Source organism: Oncorhynchus mykiss, chromosome 26 (assembly GCF_057628025.1).
Source record: "Oncorhynchus mykiss isolate SJ-2025 chromosome 26, ASM5762802v1, whole genome shotgun sequence".
Lineage (NCBI taxonomy): Eukaryota > Metazoa > Chordata > Actinopteri > Salmoniformes > Salmonidae > Oncorhynchus > Oncorhynchus mykiss.
Window position 1 is genome coordinate 12,934,076 of NC_143047.1, and position 24,881 is coordinate 12,958,956.

The following is a 24,881-nucleotide window of genomic DNA, read 5'->3' on the forward strand; positions in this document are numbered from 1 at the left end:
TTTCTTCCAGAATGGTCCAGTATTTGGCTCCATCCATCTTCCCATCAATTTTAACCATCTTCCCTGTCCCTGCTGAAAAAAAGCAGGCCCAAACCATGATGCTGCCACCACCATGTTTGACAGTGGGGATGGTGTGTTCAGCTGTGTTGCTTTTACGCCAAACATAACGTTTTGCATTGTTGCCAAAAAGTTCAATTTTGGTTTCATCTGACCAGAGCACCTTCTTCCACGTTTGGTGTGTCTCCCAGGTGGCTTGTGGCAAACTTTAAGCGACACTTTCTATGGATATCTTTAAGAAATGGCTTTCTTCTTGCCACTTTTCCATAAAGGCCAGATTTGTGCAATATACGACTGATTGTTGTCCTATGGACAGAGTCTCCCACCGCAGCTGTAGATCTCTGCAGTTCATCCGGAGTGATCATGGGCCTCTTGGCTGCATCTCTGATCAGTCTTCTCCTTGTATGAGCTGAAAGTTTAGAGGGACGGCCAGGTCTTGGTAGATTTGCAGTCGTCTGATACTCCTTCCATTTCAATATTATCGCTTGCACAGTGCTCCTTGGGATGTTTAAAGCTTGGGAAATCTTTTTGTATCCAAATCCGGCTTTAAACTTCTTCACAACAGTATCTCGGACCTGCCTGGTGTGTTCCTTGTTCTTCATGATGCTCTCTGCGCTTTTAACGGACCTCTGAGACTGTCACAGTGCAGGTGCATTTATACGGAGACTTGATTACACACAGGTGGATTGTATTTATCATCATTAGTCATTAGTCATCTCTGAAAGATCCAATGTTGACCTAAATGACTAATGATGATAAATACAATCCACGACAATCCACGGCTTTAAACTTCTTCACAACAGTATCTCGGACCTGCCTGGTGTGTTCCTTGTTCTTCATGATGCTCTCTGCGCTTTTAACGGACCTCTGAGACTGTCACAGTGCAGGTGCATTTATACGGAGACTTGATTACACACAGGTGGATTGTATTTATCATCATTAGTCATTTAGGTCAACATTGGATCATTCAGAGATCCTCACTGAACTTCTGGAGAGAGTTTGCTGCACTGAAAGTAAAGGGGCTGAATAATTTTGCACGCCCAATTTTTCAGTTTTTGATTTGTTAAAAAGGTTTTAAATATCCAATAAATGTCGTTCCACTTCATGATTGTGTCCCACTTGTTGTTGATTCTTCACAAAAAATACAGTTTTATATCTTTATGTTTGAAGCCTGAAATGTGGCAAAAGGTCGCAAAGTTCAAGGGGGCCGAATACTTTCGCAAGGCACTGTAAGTCAGGAAGTTAAAGCTTGGTCGCAAATGGGTCTTCCAAATGGACAATGACCCCAAGCATACTTTCAAAGTTGTGGATAATGGCTTGAGGACAACCAACTCAAGGTACTGAAGGGGCCATCACAAAGCCCTGACCTCAATCCTGTAGAAACTCCATTTTATGAATCTGTTATGCCAGCTTGGAGAGTTCTTGTCAAGTCCCGTAAGGCCGGCACGCCACCAGGGATGTGGCTTTTTGAGGAGCCTATTTTTTACAACACTGCCATCCAGTCCCATGCTCTGGGTTCAGCCAGCCTACGTTCATGCCTGTTAGGTGTGGGATGTACTAAGCTGGGTCATGTCATGACTGTCCTGACTTGGTCAGGTTACAGGAGACCACAACCCTACAGATTATCTCTCATCCCCAACAGAGGAGGAAAGATCTAGGGGTCTGAAGATGTGGGGGGTTTTATGACCCCTCACGCCCCTGGTAAATCTCAGGCCACAGACAAATTCCTTTGTCCTGTTACTATGGAGAACCAGCCTCAGAACATTAAACATGAAATAAAGGGACGTTGGAACAATGGTTTCCGTCAGCCACAATGGTGGTCATGACGATAGATGAAGTATGAAAATGTATGTCATTTTTGTTTTGTTATTAAAGGTTAATAGATGACGTTCTTACAAAAACATTGTAACGTGAAGAGTTTTCCTAGTATATGTTTGATGTTTATACATTGTACGTTGTGTGGAAAATGTCCAAATCAAAGGGATTGTTTGGTAAAGATGAAATGTTAAGTTGCCTAAAATTGGATTTGAGTGAAATCTAGACCTTGCCCTCATTAACTTGGTCCGCCCAGAGAATTGCCCTAAAGGCGGTTACGCCCACTTCTGAAGGGTATAAAACCTGTGAGTAAAGAATTCACAGAGAAGACTACGTGACTAGTTTTCCCATGGTGCCCCAGGTTAATGAGTTAATAATTGCTTGATTAACTGAATCACGCAATTAGAAACTTGTAATCATTCGATGAGCAACAGTCGTCACATTAACTAATACAACGTCCCGACAGTCATCTGATGCGGAGCAGGAGCAGATCGTTGGAGGAGCTGGGAGAAAGAGCGGGGATCCGGTCATCTTACCTACTGAGGAAGGTTGTCACTGAGGTCTGGGATTCCTCGCCAGTATTTCATCTGCAGTACGTGACTGACACTTCCAATTCTGATCGGTGGAAGGAGGGACCAGATTATGTGTTCCCCGCTGCGGCGGGGTCATTCGAGGAGGACTTGGGAATTCTGCTTTCCTTCGATACCCCGGAGCTGGGGTAGTTCAAGGAGGTGGGAAAGAAGGCCATGTACAAAATTTGTGTAAAAGTGTCCCATGCCTCTTCCCTGGAAGGGGTAAAATCGACAAGGTGGGCGGTTGTGTTGGGTCTAGATGCATCCCCAAACTGCCTATTGAAAAGACGACAGCTGACCTCCAATGGAGGATAATACATGGAGCCCATATGGATCTGGTACACCTGGATCCGACAGTTGGGGAAGGGTGTCCATTCTGTACTGAGTCTGAAACTCTGGCACATCTGTTCTTACAGTGTCCCAGGTTGGTGGGGATGATTGACCTGATCACTTCTTGGTTCTCAGATTTGGGAGAGGTATTCTCTTCCCAATTGTTTATATTTGGGCTAAAGTACAGGTTTAGTCGAAGGGGTGTAGATATTTTGCTTAATTTTGTGTTAGGGGCAGCTAAATTAGCAATATGGAAGACCCGAAAGAACAGTATTCGGGGACAGGGGTCTGTGCATGTGATGGGAATGCTGGAGGGAATGTTGGCAGTGAGACTGAGGGTTGAGTTTGCCTATTACAAACTGGTTAACAATATTGATCTGTTAATGAGTATATGGGGTATTCAGAGGCTGTTGTGTTTAGTTACGGTGTAGGAGGATTTGGTTTTGTGTTTTTAATTTGTGTAACTATGGTTTTGTATGAGTGTTTATTGTGTTGTGGGTTCCCAGACCCAATAAAGATGATTTAAAACTCAATCTCTCTATCTCTCTCTCTCTCGTTCGCTCTCGCTCTCTCTCGCTCCCTATGTGTGTGTGTGTGGATAATGGTGTGATGGTGGAGAAGTGTGCCCTGAGGGGGTGTTCTCAACCGACTGGCTATTTCTGTGTTGGAGAGGAAAGCAGAGAGCCGCCAGCACTTCCATAAATGTCTTTCTAAAACAGCACAGCTGTGGAATGACGTGGCGGAATTGGATTATGGAGGCACCGCTCGCTGATATGTGGACCCAATTTAGCCTCTTTGTGTATTACGTAACACACACAGGGATGCCATCAGGGAAAGGCTATTTCTGTCTCTCTTTTCAGGTTTAAATTACGGTTGTTTCTGGATTCAATCAATCACGGGGTCAGACTTTTTTAGGGCATCCAAAGCTCATTTCCTGCATTTGTACACAATCTAATATGACCCATGGCCCTTCTAGATGTCTCTATTTGGAACAACAACAAGTAAGCAAAAAAAAATCCCATAATCATCAAGCTAGGTAAGCAATCATTATTAAATATGTTTAAGTGATTGATAAGACTAAACTACATCAAAGGTAATTCAATAATATTGGGTTGCACCTTTAACCAATAACCTAACAAATGAACAACCCTTGTTGAAAAAGTCTTTATTAAGACATTCTCTATATCAAATTTCCACCAGTCCATCCAGCCAGCCCGAGCCGCCTGCACACCCAACCACCACCAGTCCAGTCAAGAACTCTACCCTCTCCCAACACAATTTCCTTCCCACTTTTTGGAAACAAAAGTTTTAAAAATGAAATAAACAAAAAATACTCCTTTTGTCAAACTGTATTCCATATAAGGCATCCAGACTTTATGAAAGTTGCCCAGTATACCCTTCATCTTGTAATAAATCAAATCTAGTGAGACATAACTTGACATTCCTGTCATCCATTGTGACATTGTGGGAGAATAACCAACCTTCCAATTAATGGCAATACATTTCTTAACCACTATAAATACTAGGTTACATAGTTTCCTTTGACAACAGTCTCACTCCATTTCCATACGAACAAAAACAGGGAGAAGGGATAATCTTCATAGACATGCTGAGATGGAAGAACGTACTCTGTGCCAGAATTCAGCCAGCCTTCTCAAGACCATAACATGAAAATACAGTGAGCTCCAAAATTATTGGGGAGAATGACACTCTTTGTGTTGTTTTAGCTCTGTACTCCAGCACTTTAGTAAAATGACTATGATACAATGACTCTATGACGTTAAAGTGCATACTGTCAGTTTTAATTTGAGGGTATTTTCATCCATATAAGGTGAACCATTCAGAAATGACTGCACTTTTTGTACATAGTCCCCCCCCATTTCAAGGGATCAAAAGTATTTAGACAAATTCACTCATATAGTGCATTCGGAGAGTATTCAGACCACTTCACTTTTTCCACATTTTGTTACGTTACAGCCTTATTCTAAAATGGATTGCATTTGAACAAATTCTCATCAATCTACAATTTCTGCAGCATTGAATTTCCCCAAGAATACAGTGGCCTCCATCATTCTTAAATGGAATGATCCAGGGAGGTGACCAAGAACCCGATGGTCACTCTGACAGAGCTCCAGAGTTCCTCTGTGGACATGGGAGAACCTTCCAGACTTCCAGAAGGACAACCATCTCTGCAGCTCTCCACCAATCAGGCCTTTATGGTAGAGTGGCCAGACGGAAGTCACTCCTCAGTAAAAAGCACATGACAGCCTGCTTGGAGTTTGCCAAAAGGCACCTAAAGGACTCTCAGACTGTGAGAAACAAGATTCTTTGGTCTGATGAAACCTGAATGCCAAGCATCACGTCTGGAGGAAAAGAGGCACCACTCATCACCTGGAAAATACCATACCTACGGTGAAGCATGGTGGTGGCAGCATCATACTGTGGGTATGTTTTTCAGCGGCAGGGACTGGGAAACTAGTCAGGATCGAGGGAAAGATGAACGAAGCAAAATACAGAGAGATCCTTGATGAAAACTTACTTCAGAGTGCTCAGGACCTCAGACTGGGGAGAAGGTTCACCTTCCAACTGGACAATGACCCTAAGAACACAGCCAAGACAACGCAGGAGTAGCTTCGGGACAAGTCTCTCAATGTCCTTGAGTGGCCCAGCCAGAGCCCGGACTTGAACCCAATCTAACATCTCTGGAGAGACCTGAAAATAGCTGTGCAGCGACGCACCCCATTCAACCTGACAGAGCTTGAGAGAATCTGCAGAGAAGAATGGAAGAAACAACCTAAATACAGGTGTGACAAGCTTGTAGTATCATACCCAAGAAGACTCGAGGCTGTAATTGCTGCCAAAGGCGCTTCAACAAAGTACTGAGTAAAGGGTCTGAATACTATATATTTCAGTTTTTATTTTATATAAATTTGCAAAAATCTCTAAAAACCTATTTTGCTTTGTTATTATGGGGTATTGTGTGTAGATTGATGTGGGAAAAATCTATTTAATCAATTTTAGAATAAGTCTGTAACGTAACAAACTGTGGAAAAAGTCAATGGGTCTGAACACTTTCCGAATGCACTGTGATCTGTTGTGCCATTTTGGAGTCACTTTTATTGTAAATTAGAATATAATATTTCTAAACACTTCTCCATGAATACGGATAATCCTGAATGAATTGGGAATATTGATGAGTGAGAAAGTAAACAACAGGCTTAATTTGATCTTGTCATATTCTCTCAGCATATACAGTTGTGGACAAATACACTCTGTCTACAAAAGTATGTGGACACCCCTTCAAGTTAGTGGATGTGTCTATTACAGCCACACCCGTTGCTGACAGGTGTATAAAATTGAGCACACAGCCATGCAATCTCCATAGACAATCATTGGCAGTTGAATGGTACGTAACGGAGAGCTCAGTGACTTTCAACATGTCACGGTCATAGGATGTCACCTTTCCAATAAGTCAGTTTGTCTAATTTCTGCCCTGCTAGAGCTGCCCCAGTCAACTGAAAGTGCTGTTACTGTGAAGTGGAAACGTCTAGGAGCAACAACAGCTCAGCTGCGAGGTGATAGGCCACACAAGCTCACAGAACGGAAGCCCGTAGCACGGAAAAATTGTCTTTCCTCGTTTGCAACACCCACTACTGTGTTCCAAACTGCCTCAGGAAGCAACGTCAGCTCAAGAACTGTTCGTCGGAAGCTTCAGGAAATGGGTTTCCATGGCCGAACAGCCGCTCACAAGCCTACGATCACGACGTGCAATGCCAAGAGTCAGCTGGAGTGGTGTAAAGCTCATCGCCATTGGAGTCTGGAGCATGCTGAAATGCATTTTCTGGAGTGATGAATCACGTTTCTCCATCTGGCAGTCCGACGGATGGATCTGGGTTTGGCGTATGTCAGGATAACACTACCTGCCCCAATGGATAGTGCCAACTGTAAAGTTTGGTGGAGGAAGAATAAAGTTCTGGGGCTGTTTTTCATGGTTCGGGACAGGCCCCTTAATTGCAGTGAAGGGAAATCTTACAGCATACAATGACATTCTAGACAATTCTGTGCTCCCGACTTTGTTGCAACAGTTTGGGGAAGGCCCTTACCTGTTTCAGCATGACAATGCCCCAGTGCTCAAAGCTAGGTCCATACAGAAATGATTTGTCAAGATAACTGTGGAAGAACTTGACTGGACTGCACCAAAGCCCTGACCTCAACACCATCGAACACCTTCGGGATGATTTGGAATGCCAACTGCGAGCCAGGCCTAATCGCCCAACATCAGTGCCTGACTTCACTAATGCTCTTGTGGCTGAATGAAAGCAAGTCCCCACAGCAATGTTACAACATCTAGTGGAAAGCCTTCCCAGAAGAGTGGAGGCTGTTATAGCAGCAATATTACAACATCTAGTGGAAAGCCTTCCCAGAAGAGTGGAGGCTGTTATAGCAGCAAAGGGGGACCAACTCCATATTAATGTCCATGATTTTGGAATCAGATGTTCGACGAGCAGGTGTCCACATTCTTTTGGCCATGTAGTGTATACTGGCACCCTTGCCCTTTTCTCAAATAATTCCCTATGTCTTCAAAAATAAGTTGAAATTCAAAAAATACATTTGGTTTCCACATCTTGCTATTGTATTTTCAACATTCCAGAACCATTTTTTCTTTGTAAATTTAAGATTATATTATTTGATTAGGAAATAAAGACAAATGGCATGGACACAATTATTGACATCCCACTGTGGAAGCCTAGTCCTTGGTTGCACAGCTTTTGGCCAAGATAACTGCCAACAATCGCTCATTGTAGTCATCAATGAGCTTGCTGCATGTTTATACGGGTCATTTGTTGTTTTTAAATAGTTACAAAGCATTGTATACAGCACAGAAATAATCTTTGCCTGCTGTTTGGGGTTTTAGGCTGGGTTTCTGTACAGCACTTTGAGATATCAGCTGATGTACGAAGGGCTATATACAGTGCCTTGCGAAAGTATTCGGCCCCCTTGAACTTTGCGACCTTTTGCCACATTTCAGGCTTCAAACATAAAGATATAAAACTGTATTTTTTGTGAAGAATCAACAACAAGTGGGACACAATCATGAAGTGGAACGACATTTATTGGATATTTCAAACTTTTTTAACAAATCAAAAACTGAAAAATTGGGCGTGCAAAATTATTCAGCCCCTTTACTTTCAGTGCAGCAAACTCTCTCCAGAAGTTCAGTGAGGATCTCTGAATGATCCAATGTTGACCTAAATGACTAATGATGATAAATACAATCCACCTGTGTGTAATCAAGTCTCCGTATAAATGCACCTGCACTGTGACAGTCTCAGAGGTCCGTTAAAAGCGCAAAGAGCATCATGAAGAACAAGGAACACACCAGGCAGGTCCGAGATACTGTTGTGAAGAAGTTTAAAGCCGTGGATTGTCGTGGATTGTATTTAATAATTAAATAATTAAATAATTTTGCACGCCCAATTTTTCAGTTTTTGATTTGTTAAAAAAGTTTGAAATATCCAATAAATGTCGTTCCACTTCATGATTGTGTCCCACTTGTTGTTGATTCTTCACAAAAAAATACAGTTTTATATCTTTATGTTTGAAGCCTGAAATGTGGCAAAAGGTCGCAAAGTTCAAGGGGGCCGAATACTTTCGCAAGGCACTGTATACTGTAATAATAGAAATAAGAAATAGCCAGCAGTGCATAGATTTTGGCCCAGGAGAGGTGTCATTTTCCTGCACAAGGAGAACAATCTACACACTTCCTGATTTGTCGTCTGGGTATTCAGGTAATTTTGTTACAGCAAAGTGCAGTTTCTCGACCTTGATGTCCAACTGCTGAAAACACTATTGCAAATCTGAGTAATATGTTTGTATTAATATATTTAAACTTTATTCTATATTTTAAACTATATTTAAAACTGATTCATATGCTGATGACACTGTCATGTACTCTATCGCTTCAAAAGCTGACCAAGCATTATCACTATTGGAGACAGATTTTAAGATATTACAAGGGTCTTTTATACAGCTAAAACTGGTTTTAAATGCAAAGAAAACACATTTTATGATTTTTAATAGGTTCAAAAAGTTGGTTGAAAATACACTTGCACTTACGAGCTTAGATGGTTCTCGAATTAATCAAGTCTCTGCATTTATTAAGTGTAAGCCATGCTTGAGACCTGGTTTTAGGAATTATAATTCTAATATCGATAAGTGATGATAAATAAGAAGGTAGTTTATTCAGAAGTGCTTTGGAGACAAACACGAGAGCATGTTGTTCTCTTGTCACGGACAACGAGGTCCAACCCACATTTTGATATAAAACACAGTGTTGAGTTCTGTAGCTAGCAACCGTAATAAACCTAGGTGCGCAATGATAAGTAGCATCCAGCGATGTAAGTGTTGATGCGGTAGCATGCATGTAGATAATATCCCCATAATCTATAACAGACATAAAAGTAGCTTGCACAATTTGTCTTCTATTTGTAGAGAACAAACATGTCCTGTTTCTATAGAGGAAGCTTAGCTTGATTTTTTGCTGTTTATAAAGTTCGTCAATATGCATTTTAAAAGACAGTTCATCATCCAACCATATCCCTAAGCATATATAAATATTTTTGCGGATCAGTGGGACGCTAGCGTCCCATTTCGACAACATCCGGTGAAATGGCAGAGCGCCAAATTCAATTTAAATGACTGTAAACATTAAACTTTCATGAAATCACAAGTGCAATAGATCAAAATAAAACTGAACTCCTTGTTAATCCAGCCGCCGTGTCAGATTTCAAAAAGGCTTTTACTGCGAAAGCAAACCATGCGATTATCTGAGGACAGCGCCCAGCATAGAAATGAATAACAAATCATTTTCAACCAGGGAGTTGCGACACGAAGGTCAGAAATAGCGATATAATATATGCCTTACCTTTGAAGATCTTCTTCTGTTGGCACTCCAAAAGGTCATAGTTACATTACAAATGGTCCTTTTGTTAGATAATGTCCTTCGATATATCCATAAAAACTCAGTTTAGCTGGCGCGCTTCAATCAATAATCCATCCAGTTTCCCTACATCAAAATGCATGCAAAATTAATCCCAAAAGTTACTAATAAACTTCTCCAAACAAGTCAAACAACGTTTATAATCAAGCCTTAGGTATCCTAATGCGCAAATAAATGATACAATTTAAAACGGAGAATAGTATGTTTATTACTGGAGATAGATAAGAAAGAAGGCACTTTCCTCCACGCGCTTGGAAACACTACAGCCAAAATGGGAGCCACCTAGAAAAACTACATTTTTCCAAAAAACATTCTGAAACTCTTTCTAAAGACTGTTGACATCCAGTGGAAGCCCTAGGAACTGCAATTTGGGTGGACTTGTGCTTATAATTATAGTACTAGCCATTGAAAACAGTGGTACGGTGAAGTTTTTTGGGGGGGGATGGTTTATCCTCGGGGTCCTCAGACATAATTGTAACAGTTTTAGAAACTTTAGAGTATTTTCTATCCAAATCTACCAATTATATGCATATCCTAGCTTCTGGGCCTGAGTAGCAGGCAGTTTACTTTGGGCACACTTTTCATCCGGACGTGAAAATACCGCCCCCTATCCTTAAGAAGTTTTAAGGCCCAGGCTGCCTTTTCCTGTTACGCTCCTTGCCTATGGAATAGCCTGCAGACTAAACTTAAACTTGAGACTCTTGTACCCCTTGCCCATTTAAACATTTATTGGAGGATTTGTATTTTTGTATTGCTTGTAACTGTTTTGGGTAATGCAAGTTCTTGTGCTGTTAGGGGAATAACCTGTGTGCAAATGTAATCTGTTGCTGTATTTTTTTGTGTTATTTGTGATCGTTTTGTTTGTCTTGTGTAGTTTCTTAATCATTGTGCCTAAACTGTATGTGTAAACATGTACACGCAGGGCCCAGCTGTAAAAGAGACCTTGGTCTCAGTCTGTGTTCCTTGTTTGAAATTAAGATAAAAATAATAATACAAATAATTCAGGTTATTAAATGTAGGACACAAACATGACCCATTTGCCAAAAGAGGAATCATGTGTAGATTATCTGGCCTTCTATTGTCATGAACCATAATATAGCATGTGGTTTTTACTCAGTGTAAATTGATTTGACCAATACCCTGTTCTCTACTTACAGCCTGCACCATCAACATCATGCAGCAAAATATTGAAGACTGCAAAGAAATGCCTCTAATGAAATGTGTGGCGCAACTGACCTTTATTAGCATGACGAATCAGTCCACTACTAGTCAGACAACTACTATTATAATTACGAATAAAGTCGCAACCAACACCCCATACATTGTGAGAGAATGTGATTCTGAAGACATTGGACAGACCTATAAAAATAACGACCTGGCCTCTGTTGATGAATTGATCAGAAAATGTCAAGGAAAGGAAGAAACAGTAAAGAATGTTCAGGACTTGCGTTCCATAAAAAAGTTAGTCCACTTTGAACTGAAAGCAGGGCCGGCCCTAGCCTTTTGGGGGCTCTAAGCAAAATTGTGTTGCTTATGTCACTTATGCCGAGGGCCGGCCCTGACTTAAATGTATTTGTAAAGTCATTTGAGCTATATCAATGTTTGACTGACAACTAAACATATTTTTTGGCAGTTCTTTTTTGGCTGGATTATTCAGAAGTGTGATTTTTTTGGTTACCCTACAACAGCACATTTTACAACATTACCAAGCAGGGACCTCAGAAAGTGACCCTTGAGAGCCTCAAAGGCTCAGTGACATCACATCAGAAGAACAATTTGCTAAAGTTTAGAATGGCTCTACCCTCCACCAATAATGTGAGCATCAACGAAATGGAGACATGGAAAGAGAGAGAGGTCAAAAGCAAAATGTGGATATCGCCAGTCACCACATTTATAACTCTTTCTCCATCTCCACCAGGCCGAGTTGGAGAAGATGGATGACATTTGGTTGGAGATTCCTACTGAGGCTTTGAATGATGCTATGGGAGACACGAAAGAGGATGTTAACCAGGGAGTATTTTGGTTTGAGAATGACAGCCTGTTCCCGGTAAAACAACAGTAACAACTACATCTCAGAGATAACTAATGAAACAGACCTGCCCTCATAACACATATAGAAATATGTGACTCACCACCTGAATTCCGTTTTATGTAGCAAAATTTGAATTTGGGCTTTTTACATTGGTAAAAAGTAGAGACTCAGAGCTACAAAATGGTATATCATACACTGCATTTTTAAGGAGCAATTGGAAAGTAATTCTGCTTTGAAAGTTTCAGGACATCCTCAAAAGCACAGAAAAACATCTGTGATACTTTCTCATTTAACTCTTGTATGTGAATCATGTAGTGACAACACATTGGTACAAACATACACTGATGGAGTGCACTTGAATAAAGCCCTTACGCAAACTGCATTGCGTCAGCCTGTTATGGAAAGTAGCTCCATTTGAGCATGTTGGCAGTTTCCTGGAAAGACCCAACCACCACTTGTATCTCTGTCACCTATGTAAAGTTACAATGCAAAAACGTCTGCCTGCTCTACCACTATTCATTGTCATGCTACTATGCTAACTACCAGTCACACTATGCTCAAAATACACTACAATACAGCCTGTTGACTTCTGTTGACTTCAAATAAAAGAGAACAAGTTTACTGAGAAATATGTTGTTGCTTGTTGTTATGACTCAAATATCATGCCCAGTGCCTATAGAAATGTATATATGGTTCTGAGGAAAATTGTGGTCCTCTCTGATATATATATAGATATATATATCCTCTCTTCTGATCCCTACTAGGTGGTGGAGAACAACACTGAGCTCCTAAACAGTCGAGTGGTATCCGTCAATGTGGGAGAGGACATCTCAGGCCTCAGTAACAACATTAATATCATGTTCCGCTTCCAGAATGCATCAGTGGTTAGTGAGCAGTACATATTTACATCACAATCAACCCTCAAACTCTCTTTTTGAAATATTTATCATATTTTTGCTCTTTCACCTGTCTGCAATCTATCAATTGCTTGACAGCTCCAAAAATTCATGTTTATGATATGATGTGGATTGGAATAGGAGAAGGGGACTAATCAGGTTCTATTCTCTCTGATAGGAAAACAAATCACTAGCATGTGTGTTCTGGGATGGTGAAAATGGTAGTATTACTTATTAACTAAACAAAATAGTTTTATGAAGCACTATATACAACAAAATGATATGTTGAAAATATTTTGCTGTGTCTCTTTGTTTCACAGGTAAAGTTGCACATTGGAATTCCTCTGGATGTGTCACTGAGAAGAAGGACAATGAAACAGTGTGCTCCTGTAACCATCTTTCATTCTTCGCTGTGCTCATGGTGAGAAATCATGTGTTGTGACCTCACTTTAACATTCTTTCGATCAATTGATTAGGGGCTTGATTCAAATCGTATTGGCGGAAGATCTGCGGTATGGCACGATTTAAATTTAAGTGCAATGTTCCCGTGTTTCGCGGAGACTCCATTCACGCTAAGTGACTTACACGTCCGATCAATCTGAAATTACCTTTACATTTCAATCGTGCTATATCAAGATACGGACTAATTTAAGCCCAACATTGGACACTCAATCAAAGTGTGACCTAGCCACTGTGTGCGTGTGTTGACGGCAGTCTCCGGGCAGTGTCTCTAGTGCCAGTCTGAGTTCCTCCTCTGTGTGGTTGCTGACGTTGTTGTCCAGGGTGGGCTGTGGAATATCCTTCTGTTTCCTGAGTCTGGCCCTCCTCATCCACCTCAGGTCAGAGTCTACCGACAAACTAATACTTATGTCCACGACATGCAAACCACGAGCCACCACACACAATGCCTCTCAGACAGAACATCCTCATTGGAAAAACAAGTTTTGCGATTCAAAGTACCCTTTCTACATCAGCAGTTGTCATACAGTGCTTTCACAGTAACCTGACCCCAGAGAGTTAGTAGAAGGAACCTAGATAGGAACTGCCATAACAATGAGATTTGCTATATTGTTGATTTTGACAATAGATTTAATTCTAACTTCCCTTCCTCCAGAAGGGGTAAATCCGATGATTCCCTGTGCATCCACATCCACCTGTGCGCGGCGTTGTTGTGCCTCAACCTGACCTTCCTCATCAATGGCAGCCTGGCCTCTCTTGGTGTCCATGGCCTGTGTGTTGCCATGGCAGCAGCCACCCAATACTCCCTGCTGAGCACCCTCACCTGGTTCTCCCTGGAAGGCTTCCACCTCTACTTGCTCATCATCCGGGTCTTCAGCATCCACGTCAACAGATACCTCCTCAAACTGGGCCTAGTAGGATGGGGTGAGTGCAGTAAGTCAACGGTGAAGACAAGTATGATTAGACTAGGCGTGATCAGTGAGAAGTGAAACTGTTTCACCCAGCTGCACATGGTATTGTCCAGCTTGATCCACTCTGAGCTGGAGGGATCTCTGGATCTCTTCAGCTTTCATTAATGTACTTAAAGTATCTACGCTGTCTCTTGGTGTTTGACTCAACTGGGGCAATTCAATGAAAACGTCCCTAATCTCTTTCAGGAATACCTGGCGTAGCAGTTACCATAATTGTCGCTTGTGGCAAATATGGAGAATACAACAAATACCAGCAAGACGGTGGTGTTGTTAAAATGTAAGTAATATCGTGATAATTATATGGATTTTCAGATCACCAATGACCCTCTTTCTCTCTGTAAAAAAACTGACTGACTGTGTCCCTGTCTTTATATCTACGTGACTGTGTCTGTGACTCTCCCCTTCTCTCCCTCTCCCTCTCCCTCTCCCTCTCCCTCTCTCTCTGTTTGTAGGTGCTGGTTGACTGACTCTGCTCTGGCCACGGTGTCCTTTTCGTACTTTGTGCTGACATTCGTGGTGAACGTGCTGTGCTTTGGGTCTGTGACAGTGAAGGTGGTGAGGGCCCACCGTCAGAGTCCTGTCCTGAGGGAGAGGAGTATGAGCAGGGGGACAGTACTCAGTCTGCTGGGTCTGGCCTGGCTCCTGGGGGTCTCCTGGGGGGGTCCTGCTCTTCCAGTTTGGCCCCCTGAAGGAGACAGCCTTCTACATCTTCTGCACTGTCAACTCTCTCCATGGTGAGATAAGAAACAGCCCTTATTCTCATTCACAGCAGGTAAACACATGTACACATACAAACACAGTAGTCGATTTGTGCGGGAGCGCACTCCGATGCAAAGTCGATGATAAATATCAGCATGGTAATTTAACTGATGTTAATGTAATAGTACATAGATCTAGGGGCATGGAAAACATATTTACATTGGTCTATGTAGAAGCACGCCTTTATAAAACACTGTAGGTAATGTCCTGGTTGTGGCACTGATACCAGATTAACAACCCAGTCAAGTAACGTGGTCTATGGTCAGGGACCTACAGTACAGTTTGTTCTATTACACTACTGTGAGTCACTATTGTATAGAAAGACAGACGTATCATCTTGTAATTCAGTCAAAATGCTTATTACAACCTACAGGCCTCTTCCTGTGTCTACGCTATTGGTCTTTAACTCGGCCAGAGAAAGAATCTGTCTCCACGGCAACCACTGTAACTTCTTCAAGGGCGATGCATCCAGCTGAGGCCAGTCCCTGACTAACATGGTTAAACCTTTTACTACTAATACCTGCACAATACTTAGTATGTAGGTTTTTAACATACAAACATAAGCATAAATGAAAGCGTAATCACAACAATAAAAATGTGTTTCCAGGTAGCTTACTGTGCTCATAATACCATATATTTTTTTAACTTTTCAATGTTGTGCTGTTTATTTCACTTTTTTGTTGTGCATTTTGTTGTATTTTGTGACGCACATTCCATGCATATTCACTTTTGATGCGTATAGTCCCAGGCAAATACCCAACATATCAATTAGGTTCAAATGATTTTCATCCCCGTCTCTGAAGAGAATAAAATATGTTTGGCTATCCGATCTATCACTCACCGTTGTGCGTGAGGGTAAGATGGAGTGATCAACTGTCAACTGGTGCCTTTCCGTTTCTTTGATTGCCATCCAAAATCCTCTGAATGACAATGTCCGTTTGAAGTCCATCTGTTTCATTTTGGATAATGTTGATGTCTGTTTTTTTTCAGAACAGACCTACAGAATATAGCCTCCTAGCCTCTGGGATAGCTGAGATAACATTAAGCCTATATTAGTCAAGTAGATGGTACCTTATCATAACATAACTATATTTGCCAGGATGTGAATTGAATTGTTACAAAATTATTTATTTTTTGATTGTGTCATTTGTGTAAATGATGTATTTGCGTGTCATTGCCAGGTGTGTCATTGCCAGGTGTGTCATTGCCAGGTGTGTCATTGCGTATGCAAGAACAGTGAAGACAAGCAACTCAAAAAGATGCCGTATTATTCTTGTTTATGGATAATCAAGAATATCCTCCCTAGATAAGCATTATTGTTTTCAGTTTTCATCGCTTTCAGAGTACAAGTGAGTACAATTTTACTGTAGGCTGTAAACTGCACAGACCATGTCATTTAAATAATGACGCAAAAGCCCTGTGATTTGAATGTTTAATTCCATTTGGATCAGTTGTGGGTCTCCTCTCTGCACTTTATAAGGTCTAGAAAGGCACAGTAGCAGGCCAGTCTGTATTTTTACTTTTGATACTGATCAGCTGTGTTTTGCCGATCGTCATTCTCCCAAGTCGGCATTCAGAAAGTACTTATACCCCTTGACTTATTCCACATTTTGTTGTGTTACCGCCTGAATTCAAAATGTATTAAATCTATATTTGTTCTCACCCCTCAACACACAATACCAAGTAATGACTAAGTAAAAAATACATGTTTTTAGAACATTTTGCAAATGTTTTGAAAATGAAATACAGAAAAATACAATTTACACAGGGGCACAACTTTTTTTTTAGAAGTGGGTGAACATAACCTGCCTTGGGGATCGGCCTTTTTGGAATCTAAAGCTCATTTCCTGCATTTCTACACAATTGTTAAGGGAATTTTTATCTATAATAACTAATTATGTATACATTTCAATCAGGATGTACCAATCAGAATACTATTATGTTACTGTACATGTACTAATCAGAATACTATTATGTTACTGTATATGTACTAATTATCTTTTTAATCCTATTACTGAGTATAATGTGTGTAAATATAATCAAGAATTAGAACAATGACTGTCTGTTCCTTGGTGGAAATGGATTAATTTTATCTCCAGTCTGGCTAGAAGGCTTATCTACACAAGCTGTCTTAAGCTCGGTCGTATATTATCTTAATAGGGAGAGACGATGTGAGAACCATACAGCCTTTGTACTGGAACGGAGATGGCACGGGTTGGTACTGAAACTAATGACGTCATTTTCAGTTTATAACCTGTGGTGAAATGTGAAAGGAGCAGTACTCTCGTGAATAAACTCTGCTGATTGACTTTAAGACTGGGCTCTGTCCATTATTATAGAATAAGGGTCTTACAAATCCTTATGAATTGACAGAGTGTTTAATTTTAATTGGGTATTAAAACAGAGCAATTTAATTCCTGTAACAACAATCTAACATGACCCATGGTCTTTCTAGTCGTCTCTAAGCAAAAAATGCCCACAGTCATCAAGCTAGGGAAGAGATTATATGTTTATGTGATTGATAAGACTGAACTAGATCAAATGTAATTCAATAATCAATATTGTGTTGTACCTTCAACCAATAGCCTAACAAATGAACAACTCTTTAAAAAATGAAGTACAACTACTTTTGGTTGACTTTATCAAGACATCCTCTAGGTCAAATCTCAGCCAGACCACCCAGCCAGCCCGAGCTGCCTGCACGCCCGAAGCCCACCAGTCTAGTCAATAACTCTACTCTCTCCCCAACACAATTTCCTTACCACCTTTTTTTTCCCAAGGGAAAGGTTTGAAAAAAAAAATGACCAAAAAACACTTATTTTGTCATACTGTATTCCATGTCAGGCATCCAGACCTTATGAAAGTTGCCCAGTATACCCTTCATCTTGTAATAAATCAAATCTAGTGAGACATAACTTGACATTCCTGCCATCCATTGTGACATTGTGTGAGGATAAGCAACCTTCCAATTAATGGCAATGCATTCCTTAACAGCTACACTATTAATTATAGTTTACATAGTTACTTCTGATAACAGTCTCCAGTATGAACATTTCAGTAAAAACAAAACCAGGGAGACGGGAGAATCTGTAGACATAATGAGATAAAAGAACATCCTCCTTGCCAGAATTCAGCCAACCTTCACAAGACCATAACATGAAAATACAGTGAGCTCAAAAAGTATTGGGACAGTGAGGTAGTGAGGTTGAGTGAGGACAATGACTGTCTGTTGAGCACTGATGTTGCGCAATTAGGCCTGGCTCGCATTCAGCGTTCCAATCCATCCCAAAGGTGTTCGATGGCGTTCAGGTCAGGGCTCTATGCAGGCCAGTCAAGTTCTTCCACACCAATCTCAACAAACTATTTCTGTATGGACCTCACTTTGTGCACGGGGGCATTGTAATGCTGAAACAGGAAAGGGCCTTCCCCAAACTGTTTCCACAAAGTTGGAAGCACAGACTTGTCTAGAATGTCATTGTATGCTGATTTCCCTTCACTGGAACTAAGGGGCCTAGCCCGAACCATGAATAAAAGCCCCAGTCAATTATTCCTCCTTCACCAAACTTTACAGTTGCCACTATGCATTCAGGCAGGTAGCGTTCTCCTGGCATCCGCCAAACCCAGATTTGTCTGTCAGACTGCCAGATAGTGAAGCGTGATTCATCACTCATTCATCACGTTTTACTGCTCCAGAGTCCAATGGCGGCAAACTTTACAACACTCCTGTCGACGCTTGGCATTGCATATGGTGATCTTAGGCTTGTGTGCGTCTGCTCGGCCATGGAAACCCATTTCATGATGCTCCCGACGAACAGTTATTGTGCTGATGGTCCTTCCAAAGGCAGTTTGGCACTCAGTAGTGAGTGTTGCAACCGAGCACAGCACTCGGCTGTCCCGTTCTGTGAGCTTGTGTGGCCGACCACTTCTCTGTGAGCTTGTGTGGCCTACCACTTCTCTGTGAGTCTGCGTGGCCTACCACTTCTCTGTGAGCTTGCGTGGCCTACCACTTCTCTGTGAGCTTGCGTGGCCCACCACTTTGCGGCTGAGCCGTTGTTGCTCTTACACGTTTCCACTTCACAACAGCTCTAGCAGGGAAGAAATTTGACGAACTGACTTGTTAGAAAGGTGGGGTCCTACAACGGTGCCTCGTTAAAAGACACTGAGCTCTTCAGTAAAGGCCATTATATGCCAATGTTTGTCTATGTATATAGACAAACACTGAACAAAAATATAAACTCAACATGTAAAGTGTTGGTCCCATGTTTCATGAGCTTAAATAAATGATCCAGAAATGTTCCATATGCACAAAAAGCTTATTTCTCTCAAATGCTGTGCACAATTGTGTTTACATCCTTGTTAGTGAGCATTTCTCCTTAGACAAGATAATCCATCCACCTGACAAGTGTAGCATGATTAAACAGCATGAAGCTGATTAAGCAGCATGATCATTACACAAGTACACCTTGTGCTGGGGACAATAAAAGGCTACACTAAAATGTGCAGTTTTGTCACACCACACAATGCCACAGATGTCTCAAGTTTGTGGGAGTGTGCATTTGGCATGCTGAATGCAGGAATGTCCACCAGAGCTGTTGCCAGATAATTTAATGTTAATTTCTGTACGTCGTTCAAGAGAATTTCCAACCGGCCTCACAACCGCAGACCACGTGTATGGCGTTGGTTGCTGAACAGAGGGGAAAGGGGTGCCCCATGGTGGCGGTGGGGTTATGGTATGGGCAAGCATAAGCTACAGACAACGAACACAATTGCATTTTATCGATGGCAATTTGAATGCACGGAGATATAGTGATGAGTATTCCTGGTGAGTATTCCTGGTGAAGAAGGCACAACAGAGCCTCTTGAAACTCAGGAGGCTGAAAAAATGTGGCTTGTCACCGAAAACCCTCACTAACTTTTACAGGTGCACAATCGAGAGCAACCTGTCGGGCTGTATCACCGCCCGGTACGAAAACCTGCCCTCCAGGACAGGAAGGCAAAAAAGATCAAGGACAATAACCACCAGAGCCACTGCCTGATCACCCGCTTCCATCCAGAAAGCGAGGTCAGTACAGGTGCATCAAAGCTGGGACAGAGAGATTTAAAAACAGCTTCTATCTCAAGGCCATCAGATTTTTAAACAGCCACCACTAGCACAGAGAGGCGGCTGCCTACCTACAGACTTGATAGCATTGGCCACTTTAATAAATGGAGCACTAGTCACTTTAATAACGCCACTTTAAGAATGTTTACATCTCACATTACTTATCTCATATGTATATACTGTATACTACAGTACCTATTCTTTACTATCTATTGCATCTTAGCTGCTCTGTCACTGCTCATCCATATATTCTATATAGATTTACTAGATTGTGTGGGGCAATTCAATGAAAATGTTCCTAATCTCTTTCAGGAATACCTGGCATAGTAGTTACCATAATTGTCGCTTGTTGCAAATATGGAGACTACAACAAATACTTTCTCTTTCTCTCTGTAAAAAACTGACTGACTTTGTCCCTGTCTTTATATGTACGTGACTGTGTATAAGACTCTTTTGTTTTCCACCTTCCCTCCCTCTCTCTCTGTCTCTCTCTCTGTATCTCTGTCTATCTGTAGGTGCTGGTTGACTGGCTCTGCCTTCTACATCTTCTTCACCGTCAACTCTCTCCACAATGAGCCCACAGCCCCTATTCTCATTTATATTCACATTTACATATCAGGTACGCACATACATAAATAGTAGTCCTGTGTACGGGAGCACAATCCCATGCAAATTCAAGGATAAAAAGCTCATTGTGGTCATTTAATGACTCTATTGATTTACTTTTGCTATTAATGTAATAGTACATAGATCTAGTAAGTAAAGGCACGCCATTATAAAACACTTTAGGTAATGTCCTGGTTGTGGCACTGATACCAGATTAACAACCCAGTCTGATACTGTGGTCTATGGTCATGGACCTAGGCTCTATTACACCACTAGGTGTCACTATTGTATACAAAGACAGACTTATCATCTTTAAAGAGCAGCTCTTGTAAGGGCAGGTATTCCCAAACTGGGGTACCCATACCCCCAGGGGAACACGCAATGCCGCCGAGGGTACGCCCAATACATTTAAAAAATGTTTCTTCACATTTTCAAACAGTCCATTTCTATTTTCCAAAGGGGCTATACATTTAAGTGAGTTTTTTCCACCGCCCGAGTAGCCTCATTTCACTGCCAAAAATAAAATCAAACCATTTAGTGTTAAGCGAAATAACAACACAATGTCAAATATAGATAGCCTAGTCAAATAATGAACATCCAATCACGTTAACTGTTACTCTCTCGCGGGAATTCCACTAACAAACCGAATGAGCAGCAGCTACGTTTGGCTACATACGGACCGTATGTAGCCAAACGTAGCTGCAGCTCATTCGGTTTGCTCGAAAATTGATAAATGGTTAAAAAAAAGTACGGCCCATGTCCATAGAGACACATACAAGCTCTACTGGTAGTTATGTTATTACCAGCAGTACTACACCTGCACCTGTCGACGACAAGTTGTTCTGCTTCCACGAGCACATCCAATGCTAGCATCAGTAATTCTACATTTGTTGTTAGCCCAGCTAGCATGGACACTAACAGTTGTGAATCTGATGCAGCCGAAGATCTACTGCCCCCTTACCCGGGAAAGCACTGAACAACAGACAGGGACGTTGGACCATCGAAGAGGCGTAAATATGATGAGAACTACATTGATTGGGGGTTCACTTAAATTGGGAGTAGTGCCTTTCCTCAGCCACAGTGTGTTATATGTGCAAAAGTACTATCTCACAACTCGATGAAACCTTCACTCTTGCGCAGACATTTAGAAACAAAACATGCCAATTTGAAAAATAAGTCAAGGTAGTTTTTAGAGCGGGAATTAAGACGACTTTCGAGTAGTAGGACATGTATAAAAGCAAGATACCATTAATAAGAAGGGGCTAGAAGCGTCTTTTATGGTGAGCTACCGAGTGGCTAGGACAGGCAAGCCCCATACTATTGTGGAGGACTTAATTCTTCCTACTGACGCGGATATGGCTGGGACAATGCTGGGGAAAAGACCAACAAAACTATACAGACAATGTCTTCATCAAACAACACTGTTTTACGACGCATCAGTGACATGGCAGGAGATGTTTTGAAACAATTACTACTTCGCATTCAAGCCAGTGAATTCTACGCTTTACAGCTGGATGAGTCAACAGACATTGCGGGCCTGGCACAGCTCCTGGTATATGTCTGTTACGTTTATGGGGGGGGGTCAATTAAGGAAGACATCCTCTTCTGCAAACCACTGGAAACCAGGACAACAGGGGAGGATGTTTTTAAAGTACTGCACAGCTTTGTGACATCAAATGGACTTTGGTGGTCAAGATGTGTTGGTGTCTATACTGATGGCGCAAAATCCATGACATGGAGAGATAGTGGAGTGGTAACGTGTGTGCAAGCAGTTGGTACACTGCAGCATCAACCGAGAGGCTCTTGCTGCAAAGGGAATGCCTGATAGCTTGACATACGTTTTGGACACTACAGTGAAAATGGTTAACTTTGTTAAAGCAAGGCCTCTGAACTCTCATGTATTTTCTGCAATATGCAATGATATGGGCAGCGACCATGTAACGCTTTTACAACATACAGAAGTGCGCTGGTTATCAAGGGGCAAAGTATTGACGCAATTTTTTTAATTGAGAGACGAGCTTAAACTTTTCTTTACTGACCATAATTTTCACTTGTCTGACCGCTTGCATGATGACCGCTTGCATCTCGCCTGAATGATCTGTATCTAGGATTACAGGGACTCTCCGCAACTATATTCAATGTGAGGGACAAAATTGAGGCTATGATTAAGAGATTGGAGCTCTTCTCTGTTAACAAGGACAACACACAGGTTTTTCCATCATTGTATGATTATTTTGTGTGAAAATGAACTCAAGCTTACGGACAATGTCAAATGTGATATAGTGAAGCACTTGAGTGATTTAGGTGCGCAATTACGCAGGTACTTTCCCGAAACGGATGACTCAAACAACTGGATTCATTATCCCTTTCATGCCCTGCCTCCAGTCCACTTAACAATATGTGAACAAGAGAGCCTCATCGAAATTGTAACAAGTGTTCTGTGAAAATTTAATCAGAAGCCACTGCCAGATTTCTGAATTGGGAGAGTATCCTGCCTTGGCAAATCGCACTGTTAAGACACTGAATGCCCTTTGCAAACACATACCTATGTGAGAGTGGATTCTAGGCCCTCACTAGCATGACAACTGAATACAGGCAGACTGTGTGTGGGAAATGATTTAAGACTGAGACTCTCTCCAAGGGGGCGCTAGAGAGCGTGCTATGGAGAAGACGTGCTTTGCTAGAGCTCCGCTCTATTTTGAAACAAATTAGTATTTTTCTTAACCTCTCACGACCTGTATCTTCAAACAAATATGACAAAGGGAAAAGGCACCAGAAAAGGGGGTGCTAAAACAAGATCATTTGAATGAGATAGACAACGAACCAATTTCAACGTCGCCAACCCACGAGGAGTTAGCTGAAGAGACTAGCTTCCAAGAGTCCCCCACAGAGCCTACCCAAAGTGACATACTGGCTGCCATAAACTCACTAAGCAAGAAGGTGGACACAAGGTTGGCTGATATCTCAAAGAGTATTGGGACTCGAAACTGTGAAGGCAACTCAGAGAAGGGTGCATGAGGTTGAGCAGACGACAGGCGATCACGAGGCCAGGCTACAGGACATAGAGAAACAGTGTGCAACGTTCAAAAATGACAACAAAACCCTGAAAGCCCGACTGGAAATGCTTGAGTCGCATTCAAGACGCCAGAACATCCGTATATGTGGCATCCAGGAGGACACTGAGAAAGGGAAATCCACTGAGTTTGTCTCGGAGCTGATACCGGCCCTGCTGGGGAGCGAACACTTCAAAACGGCCATCCTGATCGACCGCGCACACAGATCTCAGGCAACGAAGCCGGCCAAGGGCGGGCCACCAAGGCCGTTCATTGTACGGCTCCACTATCCCCAGACCAGGGATCTCATCCTCAAGCTGCCTAGTCAAAAGTTCCCCCTTAACTTCAACGGAGCCAGGGTGTCTTTCTACCCAGATCTTAAGCTTAAGCTTAAGCAAGCTCCCTGGCTGAGGATACAGAACGGCTGTGTCAGCCGGGTGAATGACCAAATACAGGCCAGGAATGTGTTTGGATTTCCGGACTATGTCTTTTCGATTAGAAGATCAGAATTTGGGACTTATGATTGGTGAGATGTTGTGGCTAATATAGCATTGTTTGGCACATCATGCTTTAGCGCCACTCACCCCCTAACGTGAGAGTTAAGTGTTAAGTGTTATTTAATATTAGCGTATATCAAATCAAATTTTATTTGTCACATACACATGGTTAGCAGATGTTAATGCGAGTGTAGCGAAATGCTTGTGCTTCTAGTTCCGACAATGCAGTAATAACCAACAAGTGATCTAACTAACAATTCCAAAACTACTGTCTTGTACACAGTGTGAGGGGATAAAGAATATGTACATAAGGATATATGAATGAGTGATGGTACAGAGCAGCATAGGCAAGATACAGTAGATGGTATCGAGTACAGTATATACATATGAGATGAGTATGTAAACAAAGTGGCATAGTTAAAGTGGCTAGTGATACATGTATTACATAAGGATACAGTCGATGATATAGAGTACAGGATATACGTATGCATATGAGATGAATAACGTACGGTAAGTAACATTATATAAGGTAGCATTGTTTAAAGTGGCTAGTGATATATTTACATCATTTCCCATCAATTCCCATTATTAAAGTGGCTGGAGTTGAGTCAGTGTCAGTGTGTTGGCAGCAGCCACTCAATTTTAGTGGTGGCTGTTTAACAGTCTGATGGCCTTGAGATAGAAGCTGTTTTTCAGTCTCTCGGTCCCAGCTTTGATGTACCTGTACTGACCT

General features: G+C 41.7%; 1 long non-coding RNA gene and 1 pseudogene across 2 annotated transcripts in view; both read left to right on the forward strand.

Moving 5' to 3' along the window:
• LOC149971377 (adhesion G protein-coupled receptor G3-like) overlaps positions 1-16,131 on the forward strand; it is a 36,915-nt pseudogene extending 20,784 nt beyond the window's left edge. The window contains exons 2-10 of the transcript XR_016492404.1: positions 11,693-11,821; positions 12,571-12,690; positions 12,881-12,923; positions 13,023-13,123; positions 13,417-13,541; positions 13,817-14,085; positions 14,319-14,409; positions 14,585-14,866; positions 16,073-16,131. The product of XR_016492404.1 is annotated as an adhesion G protein-coupled receptor G3-like (transcript). The remainder of the gene's footprint in view (positions 1-11,692; positions 11,822-12,570; positions 12,691-12,880; positions 12,924-13,022; positions 13,124-13,416; positions 13,542-13,816; positions 14,086-14,318; positions 14,410-14,584; positions 14,867-16,072) is intronic.
• LOC149971375 (uncharacterized) overlaps positions 1-24,881 on the forward strand; it is a 318,492-nt gene that overhangs the window by 86,576 nt on the left and 207,035 nt on the right. The gene's annotated exons all lie outside the window — the stretch shown is intronic.